This window comes from Mustela nigripes, chromosome 3 (genome assembly GCF_022355385.1).
Source record: "Mustela nigripes isolate SB6536 chromosome 3, MUSNIG.SB6536, whole genome shotgun sequence".
Lineage (NCBI taxonomy): Eukaryota > Metazoa > Chordata > Mammalia > Carnivora > Mustelidae > Mustela > Mustela nigripes.
Window position 1 is genome coordinate 195,491,899 of NC_081559.1, and position 12,727 is coordinate 195,504,625.

Sequence of the window (12,727 nt, forward strand, 5' to 3'; positions counted from 1 at the left end):
GGCCCGGGCAGCAGACCGGCCGAGATACGATTCTTTCCTTGCCTCGGTCTCCTGGCCAACCCGAAGCAGGTGTGGCTTGCGGTTGGTCGGGGGGCACAGGGGGGTGTGCGGGGAGCACGGGGAAGGGGCTACTGCCGGCCGCGGCTGCCTTGCTCACTCCCGACCTGGAGCCGCGTCTGGTGTGCAGCAGACGGTTCGCAAACATGTGTTAAATGCGGCCTAAAGGAATGTGTATCTAGAGGAATAAATACTTCTTTCTGGGGGAGCTTTCAGACGGAGCTTCCGCTCTGGGGCTCAGGGGAGTGTGGACCTTGCAGAAGGTCCAGGAGGCCTTTCTGCAAAGGCAATGGCTGGACAGACGCTCCGTGGGACACCCGGGCTGCTGACTGCTGCCCGCTGGAGTGGGGTGTGGCCAGAGGGCTGATGAGGACGAGGCTGGAAGTGGAGGCAGAGGCGGAGGCATGGCTGCAGCTGGGCCTTCTCAGACCAGAGCTGGTACCCGGCCTGGGGTCTGGGACAGAACAGACCCTGAACTCCTGTTTTGCATGAAGGAATGAGGGAATGAACGAATGGATGGGCGGATGGATGGATGGATGGACGGACGGGTGGGTGGGTGGACGGGTGAGTGGCATGATCCTAAGACCACAAAGACTGCAGCAGGGGCTGTAACCCCCAACCCTGGGTTATGAAGAAGGGGGGAGGCTGGGGAGGCCAGGGTCCAGCCCGGCCAGCGTGGAGGGGTGCACGTGGGCGGTGGCCAGCCCCCGGAGGCACTGGGGACAGTGCAGAGCGACACGAATGTCTTCTCTACAAGGTGAAATAACACGCACATCTGTTTAGTGACAATGACTGTCATTTTGCGATTATGCCTTTTTCTAAGGGGAACTAATGTATTCCCTCAATAAATATGTATGGAGGAGCTCTGCTCTGAGTTTTAGCAACGGGGCTGGGGCCTCCGCAGAGCGGCTCAGACAAGGTACCGGCCCCCGCCTGCCCCTCCCAGAGCCTCAGGCATGCGCACTCCCTCCCCCTGCCCTGCTCTGTCTGCCCCCCCCTCCCCTGGAGGGCCCCACAACCCCAGAACCCAGCTCCCGGACTCCCCTCTCCCTCCAGTCAGCTCACTCACAGCCTTAGGCAGGACATGCAGTAGCATTCTGTCCCTCCCCCTGCCCTCGGGGGCTCAGGAGCCCTTCCTTCCTCTCTGGGACCCTCTCCACCTGCAGGCGTCCATCCTCTGGGCCTGTCTGGGGTCCTCCTGATCTGGGGTTGTTGACACAGGCTCTTGTCTGCACTCCAAATGCCCACCCTCCACCACCTTGACTTTGGGCTGTTGGTTTGATGTCTGCCTCCCTCATTAGACTTGGTTGACTTGGCCGCTGGCCCAGGGCAAGCATTCAGCGAGCCAGGTAAGCAAATGGATTATTCCTAATGGTCACTAAGGTCCCATGAGGGGATCCTATTATTCCCACTTGACAGACGAGAGCACTGAGGCTCCTATGAGGTCCTACAGCCCAGGCCCGCCTGTGCCCAGAGCAGGGGCTTGACGGCTGTGCCTGCCATGAGCAGCTGGTGGACGCCTTTCCCTGTTTGGATTTTAGGGTAACAAGGACAAGCAGGGGGGCTGGGGGCAGCATGATAATGTGGGGTGTGCTGTGGTCCAGGAAGGAGAGGACTTTAGAAACGAGTGCTGGGGTCCGGAGGGCAGAGAGACAAGTGTGTGAGGAGGAGGGAAGGAGGAGATGCAGCCAGTCCAGGAAGTCTGCATGGAGGAAGAGGGGCCTTCACCTGGAGTTGGGGACGGGGAGGTGTGGTGACTGGTGCCAGCGGGACACCGATTTCTTAATCCTTCCAGGTGTGACGTGGCAGAACGAAGCACATGCATTTTTTACTTAGTCGTCAAACAGCTTTGGGGGACCCCAGGTTGTACCTCCCAGAGGAGGGTCTGGCTTAGCAGAGGGGAGGACCTCAGAGGGACCCAGCAGCTGAGGCTAGACCCCTGGGTGGTCTGACCCCCTCCTGCCTGGGGGGTCAGTATGGGCCCCTGTCCTGCCAACAGTCACGCAGGGAAGATACAAGAGGAGAATTTCCTCAGCTAGTGGTTCTCGGAGTGTGGTCTGGGGTTTGTGGGAATCCCCGAGTCCTCTCCACGGAGGTCCCGGGCTTATCTTCATCCACTTCAATCAAAGCCACGTGTCCCAGCAGGCTGAAGGCGGGAGCGGCAACCAGGCTCCCGTGACTTCTAACCAGTGGGACACAAAGGAGATTTGTAACAATGTAGCACCTTGTGTTAGTTAAAAAAAAAAGTGTTAGTTACTTTAATGTGTAATGGCTTTATTTTTTTAACGAGTTAATATTTCTGAATGTATCACATTTCATTTCTAATACTGTCAACATTGATAGATATAACCTCCACAGGCAAATGCTTTCTGGGGTCCCACTAAGTTTTAAGGGTGTAAAGGGATCCAGGGACCTGAGTCAGAGAAATACTACACCAAACACCGAGGTGGCTCTGGAGACTTGGAAAACCCTGCGGACGATAACCGTCCTGGAGTCCAGCCTCTTCCCCAGAGGGTGTCTCTCCCCATCCCTGCAGACTGCCCTGACAGCTTGTGAGCCCAGAGGGGACAGCGCTCTGTCACCTTGAGCAGGACAGTGCCACCCTCCCTGCGCCCACGCCAGGTCTTTGCAGATGCTTCTTCCCTGGTAGAGTGTGATGGCTCTGGCCCTGGGGGGCAGGAGGGGAGAACTCAAGACTCAAGTCCTGGTCCGGCCCCGCCTCCCCTGAGCATGACCTTGCTGGGTCCCCCAGCCTTCTGCTGAGTGAGCCCGGTCATTGAGAGCCCACTTGTGCTAGAGACGAAGGAGACCCCCGTGGAGCTCAGCATCTGGGAGTGGAGGTGTGGAGGGCTGTTGTGCTCAAGTCAGATGGGGGAAGTTAAGGGCAGTGGGGCCGTGAGAGGTGGGGCTGGGAGGCGAGGGGGGCACTCCTGATGCTCCCGGCCAGGTCCTGGCCCCAGCATGCCCGGAGGCTCCCCGTGAGGACTGAGGGCTAGAAAGGGAGCTGTCCGGCCCAGGTAACTGGAATCTGCGGGCTGCCGCGCCTCTGGAGGTTAGGAACGGTGGAGTCATTGTGCCGGCAGGGCTGACCACCCAGGGGACTTGGGGGGAGCCCACCTGTGCTGCTGATGGCTGCAGAGATTGTCTCCCCCGGATATGGACAGCATAGCCTTCAGGGATTTTAATATCGTGTCTCGGCGGGGACACTGTGATGCCTGCCGTCACTCAGCAGTTCAGCATCTGCAAAGGGCAGCGTGGGAGGAATCCCCTCCGCTGTCCATCTGCTCTTCCTTACAGCAGCGCGCTCACTCATTCACTGACTCATTCATCCGTCCCACCCCTCTTATCTACACACCCATTCATTTGTTTATACAGCCGCTCACCCCTTCCTTTATGCACTCATTCACCCCTTTTCCTACCTGCCCACCCATTATATCCTCCAACAAGATTAATAGCATCTACTATGTGTCAGGCTATGTGTTCAGGGAGACAATGATGACTCATACTTGTTCTCTACCTGCAGGGAGCTTGAACATCCAGTCGGGAAAATGTTGGTGATGATGGTGATGATGGTGATGATTATGATGGCGAAGATGGTAGAGATAATGGGGGAGATGGTGATGATGATGCTGGTGATGAGGATGATGGTGATGATGACGGCGGTGATGATGAGGATGATGATGGAGATGGTGGGGATGGTGGGGGTAGGGATGACAGTGCTGCTGAGGGTGGGGATGAAGCTATTGTTGGTGGTGATGATGATGACCGTCATGATGGTGGTGATGATGGTGATGGTGGTGATGATGGTGATGGTGATGGTGGGGTTGGTGGTGATAATGATGGGGACGAGGGTGATGGTTGAGATGGTGGTGGCAGGGATGCCAGTGATGATGATGGTGGTGCTAAGGCTGATGTTGGTGATGATGATGATGGTGGTGGTCTTGATACTGATGCTGCTGCTGCTAGTCATAGTAATTAATGTTTTTTGAGCACACAATACCTGTCAGGTAATATTCTAAGCCCTCTATACACATTCACTCACTTGATTCTCACAACAGATCTATAATGTAGGCAGTATGAAAAGTCATGTTTTGGGGCACCTGGGTGGCTCAGTGGGTTAAACCTCTGCCTTCAGCTCGGGTCATGATCTCAGGGACCTGGGATCGAGCCGCGCATTGGGCTCTCTGCTCAGCGGGGAGCCTGCTTCCTCTCTCTCTCTGCCTGCCTCTCTGCCTACTTGCAATCTCTGTCTGTCAAATAAATAAATAAAATCTTAAAAAAAAACAAGGAAAAAGAAAAGTCATGTTTTATAGGCATGGAAACTGAGGCGTAGAGAGGTTGAGTGATGTACCCAAGAGCACAGACACTGAGTGACTGAGATCGGTGCCTGGAAGAAAGCCCAGCTGCACATCCCGGCGCAGCGAGGCCATGTTCATGGTGGAGGTTAGGGCAGGCTGCTGGCTTTCAGAGGGGAGAGAAGTCAGCTCCGCCTGGGAGTGGGGAAGGGAAGGTCTCGCAGAGAAAGTGGCATTTAGCTGTGTCTTAAAGACTGAATAGGAAACTGGCAGGAAGAAAAAGGAGCATATTCTACCAGATAGGAGGTAGATGGTGCGGAGAGAGGCACAGGGTGTGGGAACAGGGACATCAAGGTAACGGCTAGTGGTTTTGTGGGCGGTGAGCTCAGAGACAGCTGGGGGTATGAAAGTCAGGGGATTGCAATCCTGGAAGGCTATGAATGTTCTGCTTGAGTCTTGTGAGCAGAGAACAGGGAATGAGCTGTCACTGGTGGGAGCAGCTTGAAGAGAAACCCAGGGCTCCAAGCCACTAGCCTGGGGGCCAGGCAAACCCTCCCTTGACTTGTGCTGTCAAGCTCAGATGCGTGCTTGGTGGGGAGGAGCTTATGCAGGGGCCACTGACCATGTCTAGGAGGGGCTGGTATCCAATCAGGCATCAGGGAGGCTGGAGGAGCTGTCTGGAACATGACCAGGGGTGTGGCCAGCTTCATGGGCGAGACGAGGTGGACCCCAGTGTGAGGCCTGACTGTGGCCAGCTGGGCTCAGAGGGGCAGAGCCATGCCCCAAGGTGGAATGAGGACCAGCCAGAAGCTACAGAGCTGGGGTCAAGGTATAGAACTTCCAGGGTCAGTGCTGAGAAAGGCAGGTGGGGGAGAAGCTGGGGTCCCGGCTAGATGCTGGGCCTCAGTCCCATATGGTGGACCCGGGGGCACTGATGTCTCAATGGGCGGTCTGCACCACCCACTCACAAGAGCTCTACTGGGAACTGGGGGTGCTAGATGCTGCCCCGTGGACTTGGGACCAATCGTACCTGCTGGGGCTTGGCTTTCTTGTTCGAACGTGGACGTCACCTGGATCCACACTCGGGGCCCCTCGGGGCTGGGGACGGCCGGTGCTGGTGCTCACGCTGCCCGAGTAATTTCCTCCTTTCATGGGGAATGCCGCCTCCGTTTTCCTGGTGTTCAGGCATGCCCGCTTCCCCTTGAGCTCACAGAGTCTCTGACCTCTCCAGGCCTCAATGTGCCCATCTGTTAGAGGAGAGGTTTCCTCCCCGGCTGGGATTCTCCTGGGGCAGACGGAGGAGGAGGGCCTCAGAGCCGCCCTTCACCCCGGGTCCCACAGGTGGCCCCAGAGAGCTCCGTCTGGGGGAGGTGGGAAGCCCGAATCCACTTCAGGTTCTCACCACCAGCGGAGAGGAGGGCTCCCAAACCGAAGGGAATATTGACACGGTTATTTTTAGCATTATTAAAATAAGTCTGTTTTGCCCCTTTTCTGCGCTCCTCTCCCTGGCTCAATCTTTGCTTCCAGATTGAACGTGTGCGCGTGTGTCCAGGCCCAGGCGCCGGGGGAGCCAACGTTGCAATCAAAATGTTAATGAGATCCTGATTGTGTCTCTTGACGCCGGGCTCCTGCTTTCCTCCGCCGGCCCCAAATGTCCCTGGGTCTCATGAAACCCTGGGAACAAACCCGCGATCTTTGAAAACGAGACCTTCTCTTAATGCTCCATTTGCCGGGGTCCTGCCCGGTGCTTCCTCCAGGCCGGACTCAGGCCAGTCGCTGGCTGGGGACGAACCAAGAATCCACTGTGCACAGTGGACCTCATTCCCTGGACACCATGGTGAGAGCGGACGTGCGGACGGACAGGACCTAGAGTCTCAGATGGAGGGTGTCCCCCACCGCAGGGCAGTGGATGGGGGTGGGGGAGAGGACTGTGCACCCAGGACAGTCCTGGCTCTTACAGCCTCTGACACTCTGAGCTGGTTGCTTTGGGGCAAGTTACAGAGGCTCTCTGAGCTCCTTCTCCTCCCTGATGAGATGAAAATGAAGACCCACCTCCCCGTCAGTGTTTCAAGCGTCAAGGCAGTGTGTGCGCCACCCGCCGCTCCTAGTGGCTGACCACCATCGCTAGTGTTTTGTTAAAACCAGATGGTAGCCCCCAGCTTCTGCCCTTACTGCCTGCACGTCTGGGTGACTGACCTTGTCTCCCTCCTCGGAGCCTGTCTGGATCGCCCCACACCCAGCAACTGTGAGAGGGCCCTTGGGACCCCACCCCTGCTGGGCCGTTAACGTCCTAGTTGCTGATGCTGTGAGGGTCTCGCCCTGGAATTGGCCCAGAGAGTTCCGCTCTCGGCCTAGGGGAAGCATTAGCATCTCTGGATCCAGGGCCTGCCCACGTACGAAGGGCAGGGGCCTCAGCGGGCAGGGGGGTGTTCCCGGTACCCTTGGGAGCGTGGGTTCCTTAGGCCTGGGCTCACCCCCCCACCGAGTACTGATGCCCCTCTAGTCCCCGGCCGTCCCGTGATTCACACCTAGAGCGGGAAGTGGGCTTGTACATCAGTCTGTCTGTCTCTGCTCCATCAAGTCTAAAACCAAATCTGCCCATGTTCTATGCCGGCAGACACCCCTACCCCTGCCCCCAGGCACCCACCAGTCCACCCTCTTGCCCCGCTCTCTCTAGGCCATCCTGCACCTCTGCTTTGCTGCACCTCCCTCTGGGGAGCCCTTGCAAAGACCGCTGCTCCCGCCCCGCTATGTGCTCGGCTCCCCCGGGCACTGCAGGGGCCTGGGTCCTGCGCGTCCGGCCTCGTGCTCTCATCCCGAAGCTGGGTCGGGAAAGCTGCCCCTTTCATCCGACTGATTCACAGATTTCTCCTGCTGCTGTTGGACCTGGGCTGCGCTGGGCTTGCCATGGTGAGTAGATGCAGACGCCTGCATTGAGGACCACACAGGCTCCTGAAATCACACATGAGGCATGCGTGGCTGAAATGTGCGGCTCCGTGAGAACACGCGGCGGTGGTCACTAGGCTCTGAACGTACTCGGTGGGGGTTCAAACAGGCCCGAGGCGAGGAATGGGGTCAGGAGTCTCTCGAATCCTGCTCCAGGGAGTGCGATGGGGCTCACCTTCTGACCCCGGCCTATAAGCTGTGTGTGTGGGCCGCTTCCGTGGGAGCCTCAGCATTCCCATCTGTGAGACGGGGGGCGCCGGGCACTGGGCGGTTAGTTCGGTTTGTGACGGGACGGAGGGCACCGTCTCCTCTTTCCTGCGGCCCCGTCAGCCCCCGCGTCTCCTGGCGAGGGGAGCACACGCCCCAGCGCGCAGACTGGGATCTGGGGTCTGGAGACAGCCGGGGCGGGGGCAGCGACAGGTATAGTCAGCAGACCACCGCGCGAGACCCCGAGCCCGGCGATGAGCAATGCGCTCCCGCTTCAGTCTCGGAGGAGCTGAGGACGGAGCCTCGCCGTCCGGCGCCCTTGGGAAAGTGCACTCCAGGGCGTCCCTCGGGTGTAGGATGTGCCGTCCTGGGTTCCCCATGGCCTCCCTCCCAACCCGGTCCCGGGAGCAAGGGCTGGAGGGCGGACCTCCCAGGGCACCCCGCTCTGGCTCCCACTCTTGGCTACGGGACCTGTCTGCACACCCCGTGTACTGGCGCACTCGGCGTGGCCACGGGTGTGCTCTTACTCCCGCGGGCTCTGCGGCGGGGGAACCAGGACAGGACAGGTGACGGGCCGGGTGACTCTGGGCGGGAAGGCCAGCTCCCCGGGCTCTGGTTCATCACCCCTGAGACAGGTCTCCGAGCCCGAGGGAGGAAGCGCGTGAAGCATGGGGAGAGCAGGGGGCTGGACAGGGCCGTGGACACAGGTGAGGCCGGGCTGTGCCAAACAGGGTGCCCAGCCTGCCCTGGGGGGGACTGTGCAACGTAGCCCCCGACTCCAGGGGGCCCAGGGCCGCAGGGCCCGGAAATGAAGGAAGGAACGACGCATGTGCTTGGCCACCACGGTGGGGTCCCAGGCCTGGCAACACGCTGGGACCAGGCTGGGATCCTCCTTGCGGTCAAGGTGTCCACCACCCCCACCCTACACTTGCTCTGAGCTTCCAAGAGACCTTCGAGGCTGGGTCCTCTGAGTGGGGGACGCTGGCCCCCCCCCAAAAGCCCTGGGAGTCCCATGGTGGCCCCGAGCTTGGGACTGTGGGTCTGTGAACAGACGGGGCCGCACTCAGGGATTTGGGCCATCAGACCTGGATGCTTCGGAGTTGGGTCTCTAAGCTCCTCCCTGGCTCTCCGGGTACTGCTTCTGGCCCTCGACAACCTGTGTGCCTCCTGCAATGATCCCTCCTGGACCGAGCCCCTCCCCGTGTGTCCCTGGAGCAGGCCACCCCCAATGTGACACATCCTTTGCCGTATGAAGCCCAACTGTCTTCGGGAACACAGCCGCGGGCAGGCCATCACCAGAGAGGGGCCGTGTGTCCATCACAGAACAGGCAGGACAGTCGTCCTTCCGTGGCCATCCCCAGAGAGGCCACATGTCCATCACAGAACAGGCAGGACGGTCATCCTTCTGTGGCCATCCACAGAGAGGGGCCACATGTCTGTCACAGAACAGGCAGGGCAGTTGTCCTTCCGTGGCATGGCTCCTTCGCCACCGTAAGGTCCAGGTGGTGCTCATGAGCTTGAGCACGGCCAGAGAAGGTTGGCCATGACTTCTGCCATGACTGTTCTGTCCCTGCAGAGGCTCGGGGCAGGGGTGTGGGCCAGACTCAGGGACATCCGGGTCAGCCAGATTCCCAGCAGTTTGACCGCACCAGGGAGCCAGAGAGCCACACTGCCCTCTGGGCCAGGCCTGCAGCAGGCCTGTGGGGACCACTCCCCGCCCACCCAGCTGTCCCCCAGGTGACAAGTTCGCCATGTCCTCCTCACCCCTGTCCCCTGAGCATAACCCTCGGGCACTGATGAGCCCCCACTGGATGCCCCAAACCCACACGTTCCCGTGCCCGTCCTCAGGCCATGGGCTTTGCTTTCCCATGTTGGATCCCCAGCCCCCTGGAGGAGGTTTGCTTCTGGGCCCGAGGGCTGGTCTCGAGTGGGACCTGCTTTCCTACAACAGCACACAGATCCCTCTGCTCTGTGTTGGTGACCCCACTTTCTAGTTCCCTGAAGTCCAGGCTAGATTTCCTCATGAGTTTTGCACATCATGGACACGGTTCACATGTATGGCATCTGGCAGTGGACCCTGGCTGCCTCTGGGACCCCACCCCGGTCGGTGTTTTCTTCCAGTCTTGGCCCTGCTGGCTCCGTGGGCAGACATGTCTCTGGGCCCCAGCTGTGGAGGTGACATGTGGGACAGATTGGCCACGGGGTAACTTAGTGGTGAAAGGTGCTCTGGGATGGCTATTTAATGTGCTCGTGTGTCTTCTTTAATTCAGCAGACATCCACTGAATGCCTACTGTATACAGGGCTCCGTGGCCAGGCTTGCTGTGCATAAGGCATGTGTGGTGTTTCATGGACAAGGAGCTCGCAAGGTGGAGGGCAGATCTGTCTCCTCCTCCCAACGCTCCCCTGTTCTGAGCACCTTTAGCCTAGCCTCGGCGCACAGTAGGGACCCTGGAAATAGCCCTTTAATTGGTTGGGTGGAAAGACGTGCTCTCATCGCGTGAAGGTGTTGCCATGGTGACTGTTCTCTGGCTGCTCTCTCTCTCCCAGTCTCCAGGGAGCGGGGTCCCCCTGAATCAGCTCTCCACGTGGCTTGAAGGTGCTTGTTGTCACGGGGAGGAAGCCCTCTGGAACCCGAACCCATCAGAGGAGTCTGACTGCAGGTGAACGTGGCAAGTTCCCTGCAGCTGCGTCCCAGCAGGACAGAGGGACAGGGTGCCCCAGAGCCCCCCAACTCCCTTCACCTCACCAGGGGAACCCAGAGGAGGCCTGAGGGAGCCTAGAGGTTGGGAGCAGCAGACGGACCTCCACAGACAGGCCCGGGGTGGCCCAGGAAAGCCAGGAGGGGTGGCAGCCCTGGGGTGATGGAGTGTGAGGGTCGGTCCCGCCCCTGGAACAGCACACGGCAGGGTGGGCGGGCTGGCCTGGGCCACGGCTCCGAGTGTGCAAATGTGCCTCGCACTGACCCTCCCTTGGCCTGTCACCATAACCACGAGGTCAGTCCAGGGTCGCCGGCATCCCATCAGGACACGAGTGTGTCAGGTGTGTGTGTGTGTGCACATGCACGATGTGTCACATACGTGCGCGCTCCTGCACATGCAGGTGGGTGCGCGGCGGTGACCCCGTCGTTCGGAAATGCCGCTCTTAGAAGCGCTGCGGGATCTGCAAGGTGGGGAGCCGCGTCTCATGTCTGGAGCCCACAACGGGGTCGTAACGATGGTGGAGCGTGCAGGGGAAGGAGGGGGTGAGGTGGGCCTTCCCTGCCTCACCTGCTCCCTGGGTGTTCCCTGGGCCAGGTGTGTGCCGGGCGTGCAGCCACAGGGAGCCCGGAGCACGGGAGCCCAGGTCTCGGGGAGGGAAATGCGGAGCCACGAATGTCACACAGCCGTGATCAAATGACCACAGTCATGTGGGAGGTCTCCTGTGTGTGGGTGTCTGAGCACGTGAGCTCCTATGGGAAGGTGGACAGACCTGGGACTGTGGGCCCGGATGCCCTGAACAGCTCTGGCCCGAACCACCAACCTGACTGCTCGCCTGCAATCTGGGTACCTTCCCTCAGCTCACGGACCCCAGAGAACCAGTGGTCTTGTCTACACCTCTTAACACCCCTTCCCACACCTTGGAGGAGCCCGGCAGACCCCTGTGCTCTGGAGGCTCCGGGCTGGTGGTGGTCCCAGCAGCCCTTCCAAGGCATCTGCGGCATGACGAGCCCCACACTGTCCAGCCTCCAGCAAGGCCTGTGCCCAGGCCTTGCCCTGTGGGGCGAGCACTCCCTCGCCTGGCTTCTCGGAGAACCTGCCCTACCCATCCCCACCTCTGCAGGGAGGGCTGTCTTCTCTCCCTTGGGGGTCCTGGCCCAAGGGGGATCCGAGCTGCCATCTGCCACGTCAGGCAGGGCAGGGCTCCCTGCGGGCCTGTCCCCCTGTCTGCGGGTGAAGGGGGCCAGTGTGGATGGCCCCCTGGGCCCTTCCCACTCGGACACCGGGAGTCCCGCGACCATGGGCCAGCCTGGCGCTCTGTCTCACTGCAGATGTCCGTGAGGAAATGAAAGCTCCCTGGAACCGAGTGTCTCGCCGTGACCTACTAGATCACCGACGGCTTAATGAGCGGAGGAAACCAGGAGGGGCACGCGGCTGTGACCATCTCACCTCTTAAATTAGGCGTCAGATGGTCAGGAAGGTGTCTCCGAGTAAACAGAATCATCTTGGATGAAAGACCCTCGTGCGGGGGCCTCCACCAAGCCGTGGACACAGCCTGGGCCCAGAGCCTCACGATGACCTCTGGAGACTGTGGGGGCTGCCTGACAGGGAGGGGCTCTGTCCCTCAGGCCTGGCCGCAGTCCCTCAGTGTCACACAGCCCGTGACACAGAGCAGTCTCTGTAGGAGGCAGGTCTGCTCTTTAGCTGTGTGGCCTTGGGCAAATTACATCACCTCTCTGTGCGCATTTCATCTCTAAGGCCTCTGACTCCTCCACTGCCTGTCGGGAGGATGGTGGGGCGCTGCGTGGGGACTGGGAAGGAATGGAGGCCAGGGCCTCAGGACCACAAAGCCAGAGGTGGGGGAGGGGGCCTGTCCCTGGCCCGGGAGCGGGTGGGGGCCTCCGTGCTCCCATCTGTGTTGTGGGGACCATAGATGCCACGCCCAAGTCCCCTCCTGCGCCGTCGGCTAGAACGTGGGAATTTCCCGTGGCTTCAGTGACCCTGGGGGCCTGGGCCCCACTAGCTGGTCTTGGTGCTCTCAGTACAGGTAGGTGGGGGGCTCCTGGTCTTGGTGGGGTCACGGCCACGGCCACGGAGCCGCCCGCCCGCCCGCCGCCACGTGGAGGCAGAGGGCAAGGATGCGTACGTGAACTTCACAAAGCCCCACACGCTCTCCACGGGACACGTGCGCCCGACTCCTCCCGGATTGCAGACGGATGATTTTTAATAAAGCAGCCTTTTCAGGCTTGGATCTTGGGGACTGCAGGGGTGAGGGCAGATGCCCATCAGGGGTGGGGGTGAGGCAGGCGCAGGCAGCCTCCTCACTTAGAAGACAATTTGTTGCTTTGATGGTTTGTTTGTTTTTTCTCAGGCAGAGGTCTGAGCCTGGGCTTCCTGTCCACTCCGGGGAGCAGGGGACAGGAGGGTGGGGAGCCTGTCACTGTCTCCTGCGGCCGGGGTCAGTGGGCTAGGCCAGCCTTACCTGCCCTGGGCTGGACTCCCCCGGGGTCGCACCCATGGACTGC

General features: G+C 60.1%; 1 long non-coding RNA gene across 1 annotated transcript; it reads left to right on the forward strand.

The window, feature by feature from the left end:
* LOC132013301 (uncharacterized) lies at nucleotides 1–11,959 on the forward strand. The gene is made up of 2 exons (XR_009402986.1): nucleotides 1–69; nucleotides 11,534–11,959. It is a non-coding gene; the product is annotated as an uncharacterized LOC132013301 (long non-coding RNA).
* Nucleotides 11,960–12,727: the final 768 nt, after the last annotated feature.